Genomic DNA, 15,750 nt, shown 5'->3' with positions numbered 1-15,750 from the left:
TTTTCTCACTTTTCTGCTCCTCTTAAGCTTCCTTTAATGGTTTCTTTTTACCTCCATGACCTCTCACTTGAGACCATCCCAGGGATTGGTCCTTGAACATCATCTCTTTCCTATGAACACTCCCTCCCTTGGTGACACCTTGGGTCTCCTGGTGTCTACACCCCTCGTATACTGCTGCATCTCAAATTTGTAACTCCCTCCCCTGGAGCGTCTACTGATGCATCTCCAACTAAACACGTCCCAAACTGAACTCTTCCTAGTTCCCCGAAACTTGCTTTTACCATAATTTTGGTCATCTAAGTAAATGGCAGTTCTCTTCCATTTGCTCAAGCCAAGAATAATCCAGAGTTAGCCTTGACCTCTCTTTCTCACATCCCCCACATCTGATCTGTGAACAGATCCTCGTTTCCCCACTCAGAATGCATACTGAACTTGACTGCCTCTCACCACCTCCATGGCTGTCATCCCAGCTGGCTTCTAACGTGTTTGTGAAGCTTGGAGGTGGAGGTGGGCACTCCTGTGGCCTTGGCAGCACAGACCTTCCAGGCATAGCAGACCCTCCACCTATTGGACACCTTTGGGGCCTGGAGGATCCTGCAGTATTAATGGGAGTGTGACCTCCTGGCCTGTTGCCAGGTGGCTGTGGTCCCTGGGGCAGCAGTGACAGTTGCAGATCCCCCAGAACTGACAGTGACAGAGCAGTCCTGAGCTCTGTTAACATCTTCCCTTTTGCTTCCACAGCCTGGGGCTGGCTCCTGCAGCTACTAATTTCTAAGTAACTCCACCCTTCCCTTTCTGCTCCATCCACCCTTCTGTCACTTTCAGAACCAGTCTCCTGTATTAAATAATTTCTGTCTGAAATACCTAGGATGTTTCTCTTTTCCCAGTGAGACACTGATCAATATAGCCTGCACCTGGTCTTCCTAAAACCTCAACAGTGAGAGTGATCCTCTGTTTAAAGCTTTCTGTGGCTTCTCAGCTCATTCTGAGGGAAGATCTACCCCAGGGGCTAAAGAATTGTCGAGCTGGTAAGAACTGTTTGGAGACAGTAAGCCTGAAATGAAACTGCCAACTGCCCAGATCATTCCCCTCCCCTGCCCCCCACTATCCTCCAGCAACAAGGAATTTTATTTTGGCCTCATTCCAAAATAAGAACTAATTGGAGGACTCTGGCAGGGAACACAGGAATAAATATCCCATAAGAGGGTGGTTTTAACCTCTCCCTTTGGTTCATACCAGCACAGCTCTCCTCTTCTCCATTCCATTTGAGATCTCCCTGCCTGGAGCTCATCTTAGTCAAGCTTTCTATAGAACAAGCGACTGCAGGGTGGACAGTACAGGTGTGCAGTTGTGTGCCTGGCAAGCGGTACCCAGGGGCTTGCTGGCTGCTCAGCCCCTGCACCTGTCCCCTGCCCTCTGCAGCCCCTGATGCCTCCAAGTACTGAGCTTTTGACGAGTCTGTCGGGCAGTCGTTCCTCTTTTCAGTGTTCAGTTCAACTTTCTCAGCTCTGCTGTGTCAAGCAGTGCTTCAGGTTTTTTCTTGTCCTTTCTCATTAGCTGTTGTGTCCTCTTACTTTCTTTGTCCTTGTAGGTTAATACCTGTATTTCATTCCCTCAGATGCCGTGGTATACAATCTGCGCAACAGGGAGATTCTGAAAGAACCTTGAACTTCTCCAACACAAAACACGCAGGTGGTGGCTCTCAAGCTAATATCTGTGTGCCAACGAGGCTGCTCCTCCAGGTCTGAGCTCTCAGCACTGCCAGCCCTCAAATGTGGACAGTGCAGGCAGCAAGCAGCAGGCAAGTAAGCCGCTGGAGGAGGTCAGCTGGTGGGGAGGTGGGAAACCTAATTAATTTGTACCATACAAGTAGTACAAGAATCACCCCTCTTGTAGGAATGTTCAAGAGTGAGGCCAAAAATCAGGGGCCCTTTGGCCATCCCTCAGCAATTTTTCTCCTCTGCCCTGAAGTTCCCAACATTAGCAGAGCCTGTGTGGTACACTTTCAGTCTTTCTTCTGTATTTTCATGAAAACCAGGAAGATCCAGCAGAGTTTATTAGGGGTTTGGCATGAAGAGGGTATGTACGGTGAAGACATTCTGCACCTTGCTTTTTTTCCCCCCTCAACGTGGAAATGCCTATAGATTTAACTCGTCCCTGCAAAGTATTTCATCAAATATGTGATCCCTCAGATTGTTTACGATTTATATTGTTTATATATCATGGTTGATTTAGCCATTTCCCTGTTAATAGGCGTTTAGGTTTGTATGACTGTGATTAAACGTGGCTGCCTATAACCAAGAAACCGAAAGTAGCAGCAGTTTGAATAGGATATTAATTTGTCTCATTTAAAGGAAGTTGAGAAGGAGGTGGTCTGAATCATTAGCATGGTGACTTCATGAAGTTAACAGGCACCTGGGCTCCTGGTAACCTTGGATGTGTCCCACCTGACTGGTTGAAGTTGGGTGTTGTGGTCCCCACAATCATCACATCCCCCATCCCAGCAACTGCATGGAGGAAGGGGAAGAGGTTTTCCAGAAATCCCACAGGAATACGTACCTTTCATTGGCTGGAATTCAATCACACACTCCTGGCTGCAAGGAAAGATGGTATGTACACTCTTTTCTTGGATGGATGGAAATGTTAGAAGGTTCTGTTGGTTTGAGAGAAAGTGGATATTTGGCAGGTGGTTAGCAGTGTCTGTTTCAATTCGTTTCCAGTCTGTTAGTACAACGATGCTTTAACGAACATCTTTTAACACAGGGAGATCACAGTCAAATATTCCCACCCAACTAGAATAGCTTCCAGAGCTAGGAGCTACCCTCTGTCTGGCATTAACTCATTAACTCTTTAGTTGTTGATCATAGGACAGTATTGGACAGTGGGGAGAAGGTTAAAGTGGCCTGGGCAGTGGGAGTCAAGGGCACTTGTAGGACTTGAGGTGGGGGCTGTTTTCCAACCAAAAGAGAAGTATTTCAGGATCTTAGCAACTGGTGGAGCCCTGGCTACACTTGCCCTTAGTGTGTACATGTGCTAGTGTTTCTCTGAGTAGGGTTGTAGGGTGTGTGTGTTTTAAATTTTAATAGCTGCTCCAAACCTCTACATATTAAGAGATTGTATTTTAAAAATTATTTTGCCAGTTCATATGGAGGGAAAATGATATCTAAATTATTGTTTTTATATACATTCCCCTGATTATCACTGTGGGTAAGATTCTTTTTTGTTTCTTGGCCATTTTGGATTCCTTGTCTATAAATTGACTGTTCACAGAGCTTGCCAATTTTACTGGAATTTATTTTTGTATGTAATCTGAGGTAGCGCTCTAATGTTTTCCAATTAGATAAGCAAATGTCTGAAATCAATTACTGAATAGTCCTCTCTTCTCTCGCAGGTATAAAATACTGTATTTCCCATCTATGGACTCTCTCTTTGGTTCCATAGATCTTCTTATCAATATTTGCAAGCAATATTGTCTTAATATGCATTAATTTTGTAATAACTTTAAGACTTTTCCAAAATAATATTCAAGCAAGAATCAAAGAATAGGCAGACTGCTTTTGGAAAATAAAAATAAGAATGATAGACATTTGACCCTTGAAAAATAGGGGGTTGGAGGTACCAGTCCCCCACACAGTCGAAAATCCATGTGTAACTTTTGATTCCCCAAAAACTTAACAGGTAATAGCTGACTGATGACTGCAATCTTTATTGATAACAGAAGCAGTCAATTAACACATATTTTGTACATTATATGTGTTCTGTAGTGTATTCTTAAAGTAAGCTAGAGAAAAGAAAATGCTATTAAAAAAATCATAAGGAAGAGAAAATACATTCACAGTACTGGACTGTATTCATCAGGAAAAAAAATCCACCTGTAAGTGGATGTGCATCATTCAAAGCTATGCTAATCTAAGAGACCACTGTACTTTTTGCAAGATCTTAAAGTAAATGATAAAGTTACAGTATTAAAACAGTGTGGTATTAGCTCAAGACAGAACAGATAGAATGATCAGTAGGGCAAAAGAGAAAGCTCACAACCAAGCCCTCATGTTTAGTATGCCATTTGGGTGTTGAAATTAAGGCAGTTTCTTTGCCAAAAGAAATTCCAGATGAACCAACGTACTTAATGTTGTAAATTAGCCCATAAAATAATTACAAGACCAATTTGAAATAAACTTCTTAAACCTAAAAGTAGTGCAAGATACCATACAGGATAAGATTGGTAAATTTGCCTACATGGCTACATACACAATTGCCTACATGGCTACATACACAATTTACACTTGTATACCTAAAAGTCTCAAAATTAAAAACAAAGAAAAACATTTCATCAAGAAAAATACTGGCAATGTATATGACATACATGCTTAATACCCTCGTATATAAAGAGTCTTAAAAAAATCAATAAGAAAAAATGAACGCCACAATGGAAAAATGGTCAAAGCAGATGAATAGCCACTTCATGGTGGAATACATGTGAATAATGAATACAAATGACTAATATACAAAAGGAATTAATATTCGCTAGAACTTATCACCAATCAAGTTGGCCAATAGTTTTCTGAATTACTGAATTTTTGAATTACTGAAACTTTAGAAAGATTCATACCTTTGTAATCAGAGTAGGAATTTATCCCAAGAAAGCAGATTATGGATACTTACAAAGGTTTGCGTGTAAGGTAATCAGTTCATTAGAGCATTTTTTTATATGAAATTAGAAGCAATTTTAAAACTGCATCCCATTGGTTTTTGCTTATAGTCCCTTGCTCTCTCAATGCCAATCCCATATCTCCACCCCAATTCAAAGCATACTAGGAAGAGGTAGGAGGTCACAGAATAGAGAAGGAACAAGCCTGGCATCTCCCATGTGTCTGAACTTCGCCCCTTAATGATCTAGCTTATTGGCTCTCAGCCTAGCTACACATGAGAATCACCTGGAGTGCTTTTAAAAAAATTGCTTATATTCAGCCCCACCGATTGGTTCTAGGCGAGGTCTAGGCCTAGGATTATTTTTAAAGCTCCCTAGGTGATTCTAGTGTGCAGCCAGGGTCAAGAACCATTGCTAACCAGCACTCCCTTTAAGTTGATTAATTACATAGGCTATTGACCAAAGCTGGAACTAACAGCCTCCAGAAGCCCCAGGGAAGCCAAACCATTGCTTGAGCCTGGCTGATCGCAAGTGGGCAGCAGCCAACCTCATGCCCCAAGAGATTGGCCTCCCTGGCCTTGCTACAGCCGGGCCAGCCAAGTGTCTGTTAGATTTAATACTAAAGAGGTCACGGGTGACCTTGACAAGCACACTCACCGGTGAGGGATTCTTGACTGTTCTGTGACAAACTGCCATAACAAAGCTACACACCAGTTCGAGTTTCCATTTTTAGCCTCTTTTATTACCTCCATCTGTTGATGGAGACGCGGCGACAAACACAACGGAGTGTGAGCTGCAGTGTTATCTGGTATCGTATAAATAAGGACCGCCAGACTCCTACGGTCTCCCACTTAGGGTGGGGGCTAATGCTTCCTCTGTGGGTCCCTCCTTCTGTCCTTTCCCCTCCACCTCTATGACATGTTTGCAGTTTACACTCCATTTCACACAAACAACTTCCTAGCACTTCTTGCTTATACAGTGATGGCTTGAGGCTTAGCTACAGACCTTGAAAATGCTTATTTTCATCACTGACTACCTCCTCCCTCATCCCTCCCCCAGCCTCCTACTCCAACCCCTGTCTAATGATACTGGGAGCTCTAAGGACCATGGAATAATAAATAAATTTCAGATCATTTATTAACATATAAAGGAGGTGATGTATTAATGTCTAGAATCCCCCCCCCACTTCTAAGTATGAGTCAATAAGAGGGAGGGGGGAAAGATGTGAACTGCATTTATTGGGGTTCTTTTAATTTTCTGTGCCTGGGTTCCTTAGAGACAGCAGGGAATTGGGCACATTCCAGGACAGCGTGTTTTGACTTTCAGTCATTTACATGGCATCTTCATAGTTTCTGCCCTACCCGTCTGTGTACCAACAATAGAATTACTCCTATAAAATGTATTTATATCACCCCTCCTTTTATACATAGATATTTTTTAAGTGAGCCTGAGTTCCTAGTATGGATGTATCCTTGTCTTTAGTCATTCACCCACGGAAGGGCATTTGGGTTGTTTTCCAATTTTGCCGATTTCAAATAGAGCTGCTGGGAACATTCATGGATGGATTTTTATGTGGACATACCTTTTCATTTCTCTGTGTTAAGTAAATGCCCAAGAGCTGAATTGCTGCTGGATCAAATGGTGATTGCCTGTTTACTTTCTAAGAAAATGCCAAATTGGTTTCCAGACTAGCCATACTGTCTTATGCTATGTGAGCCATCCAGTTTCTCTGCATCCTCAACAGCATTGGGGGTTGTTGCTATTTTTTATTTTAGCCATTCTGATAGGTGCCTCGTGATCCTTATTGTGGTTTTAACTATGTCTTCCTGATACTTAATCATGTTGAATATCTTTTCCTGGGCTTATTTTCCATCTGTATATCCTAGTGGGGGAAAGTCTTTTCATGACTTTTGCCCACTTCCTGATTTTTTTTTTTTTGGTCTATTTCTTTTTACCACTGACTCTTGTTCCTTATATAGTCTAAATACTCTTGTTGGATATGTGGTTTGCACATCTTCTTTCCCAACTTGCAGCTTTTCTATCCATTTTTTCCCCCACAGTTCCTTTGCAGCACAGGAGTTTTTAATTCAATGACATCAAAATTATCAATCTTTCCTTTTACAGAATTGCCTTTTGGTGTCATGTCTAAGAACTCTGTGGCCCTAGATCTGGAAGGTTGTCTCTTGTTTTGTTTATCTACAAGTTTTGTAGGTTTACATTTTATATTTATGTTGATGGTCCATTTTTAGTGAATTTTTATGTAAAATATGACATTTAGGCCAAGGTTCAGATATTCCCAGATTTTGTACGTAAGTACTAATATAAATATACATAATTATGAATATGAGTTACATCCTATCTTACATCCTGTTCTGTAAACTAATTTTCTTACAGAGCCCTATACTGTGGACATCTTCACATACCCACTGAATGTATCCATTTTAATCTGTGTGATAGTTTCTAAGGGCTGTATAATAAGTCACTGCACTGATGTATCATGCTTTATTAAGGCAGACATATTTTAAAACCTTCTTATGCTGTTCTAATACCCATTTAATGGAATTCTTTCTAGCTTAAAGCAGGCAGCATCAGTATCTGCTGCTTGAAGCTAAAAACTCACACAAGCATATAAGCAGCTTTCCAAGAGGTTATTTAGGCAAACATCACGTGTCAGATATGTCAGGAAACGTGCTAGAGCCTCGAAGAGTTCTTTCCTTGAATCCTTTGGGCCTCAGTGTGTGAGTGAATCGGAGAATCTTGCAGCTTCAGGCTTATCCTCATCTTCGTCTGTGTTAAAATACTCCCCAGCCCATGGTGGTCATGCCCTTTATGTTTCTATTTCAGTGTGTATTTGAAGATTTATGTAGTTTTTTTTTTTTTTTAAAGACCTGAGTCACTGCCAATGTTGAGGTTAGGGCTTTAGAGGTCATCCATCTCGCTCAGTGGTTCTTCCCCGGGAGCGCTTACCAGCATCATCAGGGGATCTTTTTCAATTTGTGCCTGCTCAGCCCTTGCCTGACCTTTCTAGATTATACTCTTCTGGGATGGGACTTGGACCTGGTGCTTGGGGAAGCCCCTCAGGTGGTTGTCTCCCACACTCAGACTGCAGCACCCTTGCTATGGTCCAGTCTCGCTCCCTTTCAAGTATTCCCAAGTAGGGATTTCTTCTTAAAAATTCCCTGGGTCCCACCCCAGAGAGTCTGCTGTACTGGCCTGGGGGTGTGGCTGTGTTAGTACCTGTAAAGCTGCCCAGGCGATTTGAATGTAAAAGCAGAGTCGAGCACCAGTGGATGAAAGGGATGAGGAATCACAAATAGAATTGCCTACAGTGGGCAGAGAGGTAATGAAGTGGGACTGTGGTGAACTAGAGAGCTCTAGATTCGTTGAGAAGGAACCTCAGCTACTCAGCTCCAGGCAACTGTTGCCGTGCAGGAAGGTGGGCCCAGCATTGTCAAATGTAGGATTATTTTTTTAAAAGAAAGGCTGGGATTCCAGATCTTTATGTGAAATCCTAGGATTCTTAAACCTGAGCAAGTGATATAAAAGGAAAAACACCCGGAGGCCAGATCCAGCCAGGGGGCCTGGGCCTCTGCTCTGAAACATTCTAGTACAGGAATTCCTTCTGAGGCTTCTGAGGCTTCTCAGTCTTGGCACAATCAACATTTTGGGGCTGGATAATTCTTTGTTCTTGGGGCTAGCCTGCAACTGAAGGATGTTTACAAGCATCCTTGGCTCTACTTACTAGATACCAGTAGCAGCCCTGCGTCCTCCCATTGGTGACACCCAGCATCTCTCTCTCTCTCTCCCCTGAGCAGCAGAATTGCCCCTGAGAACCACTCTCCTGAATCGATGCTGGTTGATTGCCTCCAGTGATGGGGAACTCACTCCGGAAGTCACCCATCTATTGTTAGACAGGTCTAAGATAAGGAAGTGGTTTATTTTTCTCAGTGGAACCTACCCTGGCCATACATTCCATCTACGAGTTATATATAGTTCCATTTTCTGATGCCACGCAAAAGCAGACCTTCAGTATTTTCAAGTTGTCTCCTGTGTTCTCCTGCTGAGTCTTCTGTCCTGCCTGCTAGCAGATTTGTTTCCTGCTCCTCACGAGGCACGTTTGTCCTCTGCCAAATGCCCTCCAGATTTTTGATATCCCTCGTAAAGTGTGGTACCCAGTCGAACTCAACATTCCAGGTGTGGCCTAACCAGCAAGGCCAGTATAGGAGCTATTTCCTGCCTTGCTCCGAACACTGTGCTTCTATTAATGCATCTTGGGATCACATTAGTTGTTTTTTTGGCAACCACATCCCACTGTTGACTCAGGCTGAGCTTGTGGTCAATTAAAACCCACAACTCTTGTTCATGCTGCTCTTAGGCCAGTTTTACTCCATCCTGTGCTGCTGCATTTGTGTGTGTGTGTGTGTGTGTGTGCGCGTGTGTACACGCACACACGTGCGTACACACACACCTGCAAGATGCACTTTAACCTAATTTTACTATATTGCATTTACTGCTGTTATCACCTCCTTGGTTTCAGTATATCATTCTAGTGTATTAAATATTTTGAATTCATATTCATCATTCCACAGAAGAGCTGTTAAGACCAATTTTCTGTCATTCAAAAGTTATTAAGCTTGTCCAGGGCAGTCTGGGCAAGAATAGTGTGGAAACTCCTGAGACAGCTTTCTTCCCAGATGACACGGGCCCGGTAAGATTTCGGTATCCCACCCCTCAGTTGCACATTCCTGCCATTTAGCCACAGGATACCAGGTGAAAACTTAACCCACTAAAACTGAGATACGATATTATTCAGCCTTTAAAAGAAAAGTGATTCTGACACATGCAGCAACATGGACAAGCCTGGAAGACATTATGCTCAGTGCAAGAAGCCAATCACAGAAAGACCAGCATTATGGGATTCCTCTTACAATCACAGAGCAGTCAAATTCTTGGATATGGAAAGTAGGACGGTGATTGCCAGGGGAGATGACAAGAGGGGACCCTCGAGTTGGTGTTTCATGGATACTATTTCAGTTCGGGAAGATGAAAAAGTCCTGGACGTGGAGAGTGGTGAGGCTAGGGCTGTCCAACAGTGTGAATGTACTGAATGCCACTGAAATGTACACCAAAATGATTAAGGTTGTAAATTTCATGTTCTATATATTTCACCACAATACAAAAATAAAAAGGTACATTATATAGTAGGGGTGGCTGGGTGGCTTAGTCAGTTAAGCATCCAGCCCTCAGCTCAGGTCACGAACTCACAGTTAACCAGTTTGAACCCTGCGTCAGGCTCTGTGCTGACAGCTCAGAACCTGGAGCCTGCTTTGGATTCTGTGTCTCCCCCTCTCTCTGTGCCTCCCCCACCCATACTCTGTCTCTCTCTCTCTCCCAAAACTAAACATTAAAAAATATTTTTTAAAAATGAGGTATACAACCCGCCCAGAGTTTCTTGCACCTGAGGAACATTTTGTGGGGCTTCCAGAAGAGAAGGTAAGGTCTTGCAAGCTGTCTGGAATATTTAATAGGAAGCATGAAAATCCAAAAATATGACTCATGTTGTACTTGTTGGCAGCAGGGAATCGATGGCCCTTATGTTCCCCAAACTGTTCTACCTCTGGTGGAGGAGATGCTTGGAGACAAACCATTGGTTTCTGGTCACTGGAAGACATATCCCCCCACCCTGACTCCCTGGTGAAGGAACTCGTGCGCACGCGCGCACACACACGCACACACACAAGCCCCTGGGTGTTCACTTGCTCATGGCCCTCCCAGTGAGTTCATGGCTGAGGAGAGACTCCTCCACCCACGCCACAGGGCTCCTTCATCAGACCACACTGGGAAGTGGGGGGAATATGCCTAGAACTTGGATGCATAACCTGGTTGCCAAGCCTGGCACGGGTACAAAACGACCCATGAAATGAAATGGGGGGCCAGCGTTGACAATTACATTGGGTCTGAGGACCCAACCTCATTTAATGACACAAGGTTCTCGTTGCATACATCTGTTGCTCTTTAAATTACATTTTTAATGACTTCTTGTTTCAAACCTGAAGACCATTTTCTTTGTTGGAAACAAAAGTAAGACTTGAGTTCTACCTCTAATCTGTCATCGGTTGGCACGATCCTGTCATTTATCTCCTTGCTTCAGAAGTGCCCCCAAATCAATTTTTCTCATCCTTAACATTTTTGCAAACCTTAGCTCTTTTTTCCCCCACAGCCTCCCTGAAACCATTCTTGTCCATGCTTAACAACTTTTGTATTCATCTTTGGTTTTGTGCCTGTCTTTCCATTTTTATGAACTGATCTTAAAATGATCAGGACTTGCCAGCAAATTCCCTGTGAGAACACACTAGTTTCTTTAGGGCCTCACTCTTCCCACAACCCCGCCCCCCATAGGAATTATATAGAAAATTATTAAAACATCCTTTTATAAGAGTTGCACATACTCTGGCTTGCATTTTGGCCATGGGACTCTGGCCTATGAAAATGTCTAGATCAAGTAGTTAAGCCATGGGGTACAGTAACGTGTTTGGGCGTCATGGCAGCCCTGTGCACTAGGCAAACCAGGTATTAATATCCCCACCTCCCAGCTCAGAAAGATGAATCTCCGGGAGTTCACATGAGGTTATAGAAACAAAAACACACAGCAACAGTATTGATGCGGCACCTACCATGGACTGGGCACTATTCTAGACTGTGGGGATCCAGAGGCAAACAAAACAAAACAATGGTCTCATGGTACTTTCATTCTAGTGGAGAAGAACAAACAGTAAACAAGTAAATATAGAGAACATGCCAGGTGGTGATAAGAAGGGAAAGGATGTTGCTTTATAGCAGGTCATGGCATATATTTGAAGGATGTGAAGGAAATGAGGGAGCCATGTGGATAAGTGGGGAAAGAGGGTTTCAGACAGTAGGAAGAGCCCGTGCAAAGGCCCTGAGGTGGAAATATGTTTATTATTTTTCCTTCTTTTTTAAATTATGATACATTAAATATATATTCCATTTGCTTTTGACATAAAAAGTTATCAGTATATAATATTTGATATTTCTCCATATTATCTATCCTTTTGATATTGGGAATGTGTTTAGAGTCTTGGGCAACAGCAAGGAGGCAGCTAAGTGTCTTTGGAACAAAGTAAGTGAGAGAAGAGAATGGCAAGACATAACATCAGAGGGTTCTAAGTCATGTAGGATTGTATAAGTTACTGTTAAGATCTTTGGTTTTTACTGAGGCATGTGGAAAGCCACTGGATTTCCTAGAGAGTTAGATGTGGGGTGTTAGAGAAACAGAGGAGTCAGCAATAATTGAACAATCAAAAGTTTGGAGGTGATATTAATTGGAATGGGAAGGATTGTAGAGGAAGCAAGTGGGTGTGGGGATCAAGAACCAGTGTGGATGTGTCAGGTATTGGAATAAGGAAAGGAGGAGTAAGTGGGGTTGGGGGCAGAGGAGGCTGAGGAAATAGAGGCATTTATTGATCACAGGACAGGGGTTCCAGACAGTCCACAGAAAGGTTTGAGAGAATGCTATTGGAGGTATGGATAAGTATGGGGCTGAGAATATGACTCCAGACTTGCGTATTCCAGCCTCGCTTCGTTGGCCACAGCATTTGGAGGTCTGAGTCTCTCACACTTAACAGGTTCAAAACCAGTCCATTGATCTTCAGCCTCAGATGTGTGCCTTTGCCAGTGTTCCTCACTTCAGTAAGTGGCAACCATCTTCCCGGTGCTCACACCTGAAACCTGGAACCTTCTTCTGTCCTCCCCTTCTCCACCCCTTCCCCAGTGCAGTCTGTCAAAAAAAGCCCTCTTCTGTCATCCTCCTGTAAGAGATCCAATTCCAACTACTTCTCTTCCACACCGTCAAGGGCCAGTCCAGGCCTTCATCACTTCTTGCCCGGTGTATGCAAAAGGCTCCTCATTCATGTCTCCTCCCCACCTTGGCCTGCTAGTCTGTTCTTCACACAGCAGGCCAAGGATTAATCTTTTTTAAGAAGCATCCATCGAATCCTACCACTTCTTTGATTAAAACTCGTAGGAAAAAAAAAATTCAGCTCTTACTGCAAGTTTCAAAGTTCTGCATCTTTTCACTTGCAGATCTTTGCAATACTGTTCCCTCTGCCGGGGTCTCTGACATGCTTTCCTGTTGTCTTCATACCTGAATACCGACTTGGATACACAGTGAGTTGGTCTTCTTTCCTCCAAGTTATATAGGCACCATTGGGTCTATCATGGCATTTATTGCTGAAGCAGAAAGGTCTGAACCATCCGCATCCTTTTTTAAAAAATATTTTGTGGGGCACCTGTGTGGCTCACTTGATTAAGTGTCTGACTCTGGCTTAGGTCATGATCTCACAGTTTGTGAGTTCAAGCCCTGCACTGGGCTCTGTGCTGACAGCTCAGAGCCTGGAGCCTGCTTCAGATTCTGTGTCTCCCTCTCTCTCTGTCCCTCCCCCTCTCATGCTCTCATGCTCTCTGTCTCTCAAAAATAAATAAACATATACAAAAATTAAAACACGGCGGAGCAGCATGGAGACTCTGAGCTTGTCTCATTCCTGGAACACAGCCAGATCAGCACCAAATCATTTTGAACACCTAGGAAATTGATCTGAGAATTAACATAACATCTGCATAACTTGAGCCATAGAACTCAGCAGGTACTTGGTGCAGAGAGTTGAGCTGGGGGAGAGAAAAGCTGCAGAGGGTAGGGAGCTCTTTTTGCAGGGAGAGGACAGAGAGAAAGCAGGAGTGTGCAGCACATCAGGAGTGCAAGAAAATTACTCCTTTGAAAGTAGCTGGAGAGAGAGAAAAAGAGTGAAAACACAGGGAACTGAACAAGAAATCTGTTTCCCAAAACCACTGACAGGAAGAAAGGAGAGGGATTCAGTACCACCAGGATTCTGTAAACAGTGGAGCAGAGTCTGAAGTTTCAGAGCTCAGTGCCTGATGGTCCTCTGGTGAGGAAACAGGCTGTCTCCCCAGGAGCAGGCCCTGGGGTCTGCGGGGTCCATGTGCCACATGGGGAGAAGTAGTTCCGCTGCTTGGAGTGCATTTGGTAGAGGCCATATGGCCTCCCCACAGGCAAAGGTCCCGATGGACCCTGGAGAGCAGCCATGTTTGCTGGTATTGGGACAAAGACGCCAGAGTGCGGTGAAACCTGGCACCAGCTGTGTGTTGTGATTTGCCACAATCCCCGAACCTCTGCTACTGCACAGCCTCATGAACATTTTCTGGGTTAAGCTGGCAGCCAGCTGTTGCTCAGCAAGACCCTCCTCCAGAGAGCTGGCCACGGCGTCCAAGCCACAGGGGTCTCTGGTGTGGGGCTTTTGAAACACAATCCCATCTGAGATAAAGCTCTAGAGGGAGGTGCAGCCTGGCAGGTGGACAGCTTGGACACAGGGTAGAGGCAGGGAGTGGACAGAGGCCTGAGACAAAGGAGGGGTGCTTGATTGTGAGCCAGTGCGAGCATGAAGTTCCTGTGACAGAGACCAGGGAGCTGGATAAAACCATTTCCACCTCTTCCGTGCATGTGCCCGCATGCACCCACCCCAGTAAACTAGGCAACACTACCTAGTGGAGAACGAAGCCATTACATCAAGTACCACCTAACTGCACCTCCAAGCACATCCCCTAGAAGACCAGCACAAGTCACTCTACCTGCTTAGTGTTAGGACTATCGAGGGCTTCATAGTTTCAATTCTAGAGGAAACTGAGTATAACTTCAGTAAGGTTTCGTTCTATTTTCTGGTTCACTTACTCATTTTCTTTGCTTCTGTTTTTGCTTAAATTGTTTTCTTTTTTCTTTTTTCCCCCTTTTCTTCCTCATTCTTGGATACAGAAAGATAAAAATATTTTATTTTTATATATTTTTTACTTTTAAAGATTTTTTATTCTCTTTATTTCTCTTTATTCTATCTTATATAAACTTTTTAAACTTTAATTTTTCTTACTTTTCTTCGTTCTATTGCCCTTTTTTCTCTATTCTATCAAGATTCCTTCAATAAGCAGACCAAAACACACCAAGGATCTAGCTTCCTTTATTTGATTTTTTGTTTTGTTTTTAATTTTTTATTTTATTAATTTTTGTCTTCCTCCAAAATGACAAAATGAAGGAATTCACCCCAAAAGAAAGAACAGGAAGAAATGACAGCCAGCGGCCTAATCAACACAGATATAAGCAAAATGTCTGAAATAGAATATAGAACCACGGTAATAAGAATACTAGCTGGGATTTATAAAAAGAATCCCTTTCTATGGAGAAAAATCTAGTCAGGATGAAATTTAAAATGCTACAACCAAGATGTAATCTCAAAAGTATGCCACGACAGCAAGATGAAGCAGAGTAGCGAATCAGCGATTTAGAAGACAAAATATGGAGAATAATGAAGCAGGAAAAAAAAGAGGGAGACAAAGGGTAAAGATCACGATACAAGACTTAGAGAATTCAGGGACTTATTAAAAAGGAATAACATCCAAATCATAGGAATCCCAAAAGATGAAGAGAGAGAAAAAGGGGCAGAAGATTTATGTGATCAAATTGTAGTAGAAAACTTTCCTAATCTGGGGAAGGACACAGACATCAACATCCAAGAGGCACAGAGAATGCTCATTACCCTCAACAAAAAATGACCAGCCATCACCAAGGCATACTGTAGTCAAAATCACAAAATACACAGATGAGGAAAGACTTATGAAAGCAGCAAAGGAAAAAAGTTCTTTAAGGGAAGGCAGATTGGGTTTGCAGCAGATCTGTCCATAGAAACTTGGCAGGTTAGAAAGGAGCAGCAGGATATATTCAACATTATGCATTGGAAAAACATACAGTCATAGTTCTTTATCCAGCAAGGCTGTCATTCAAAATAGAAGGAGAGATAAAAAGTTTCCCAAACAAAAACTAAAGGAGTTCATGACCACTAAGACAGCTCTGTGAGAAATTTTAAGGGGGGACTCTTTGAGTGGAGGAAAGACAAAACAAAACAAAAAGACCAAAAGCAACAAAGACTAAAAAGGACCAGAGAACATCACCAGAAGTACCAACTCAAAAGGCAACACAATGGCACCAAATTCATATCTTTCAGTACTCACTCTAAATGTCA

This window comes from Hyaena hyaena, unplaced genomic scaffold, assembly GCF_003009895.1.
Source record: "Hyaena hyaena isolate Hyena2069 unplaced genomic scaffold, ASM300989v1 scaffold_88, whole genome shotgun sequence".
Taxonomy (NCBI): domain Eukaryota; kingdom Metazoa; phylum Chordata; class Mammalia; order Carnivora; family Hyaenidae; genus Hyaena; species Hyaena hyaena.
This window is presented reverse-complemented; position numbering follows the sequence as displayed.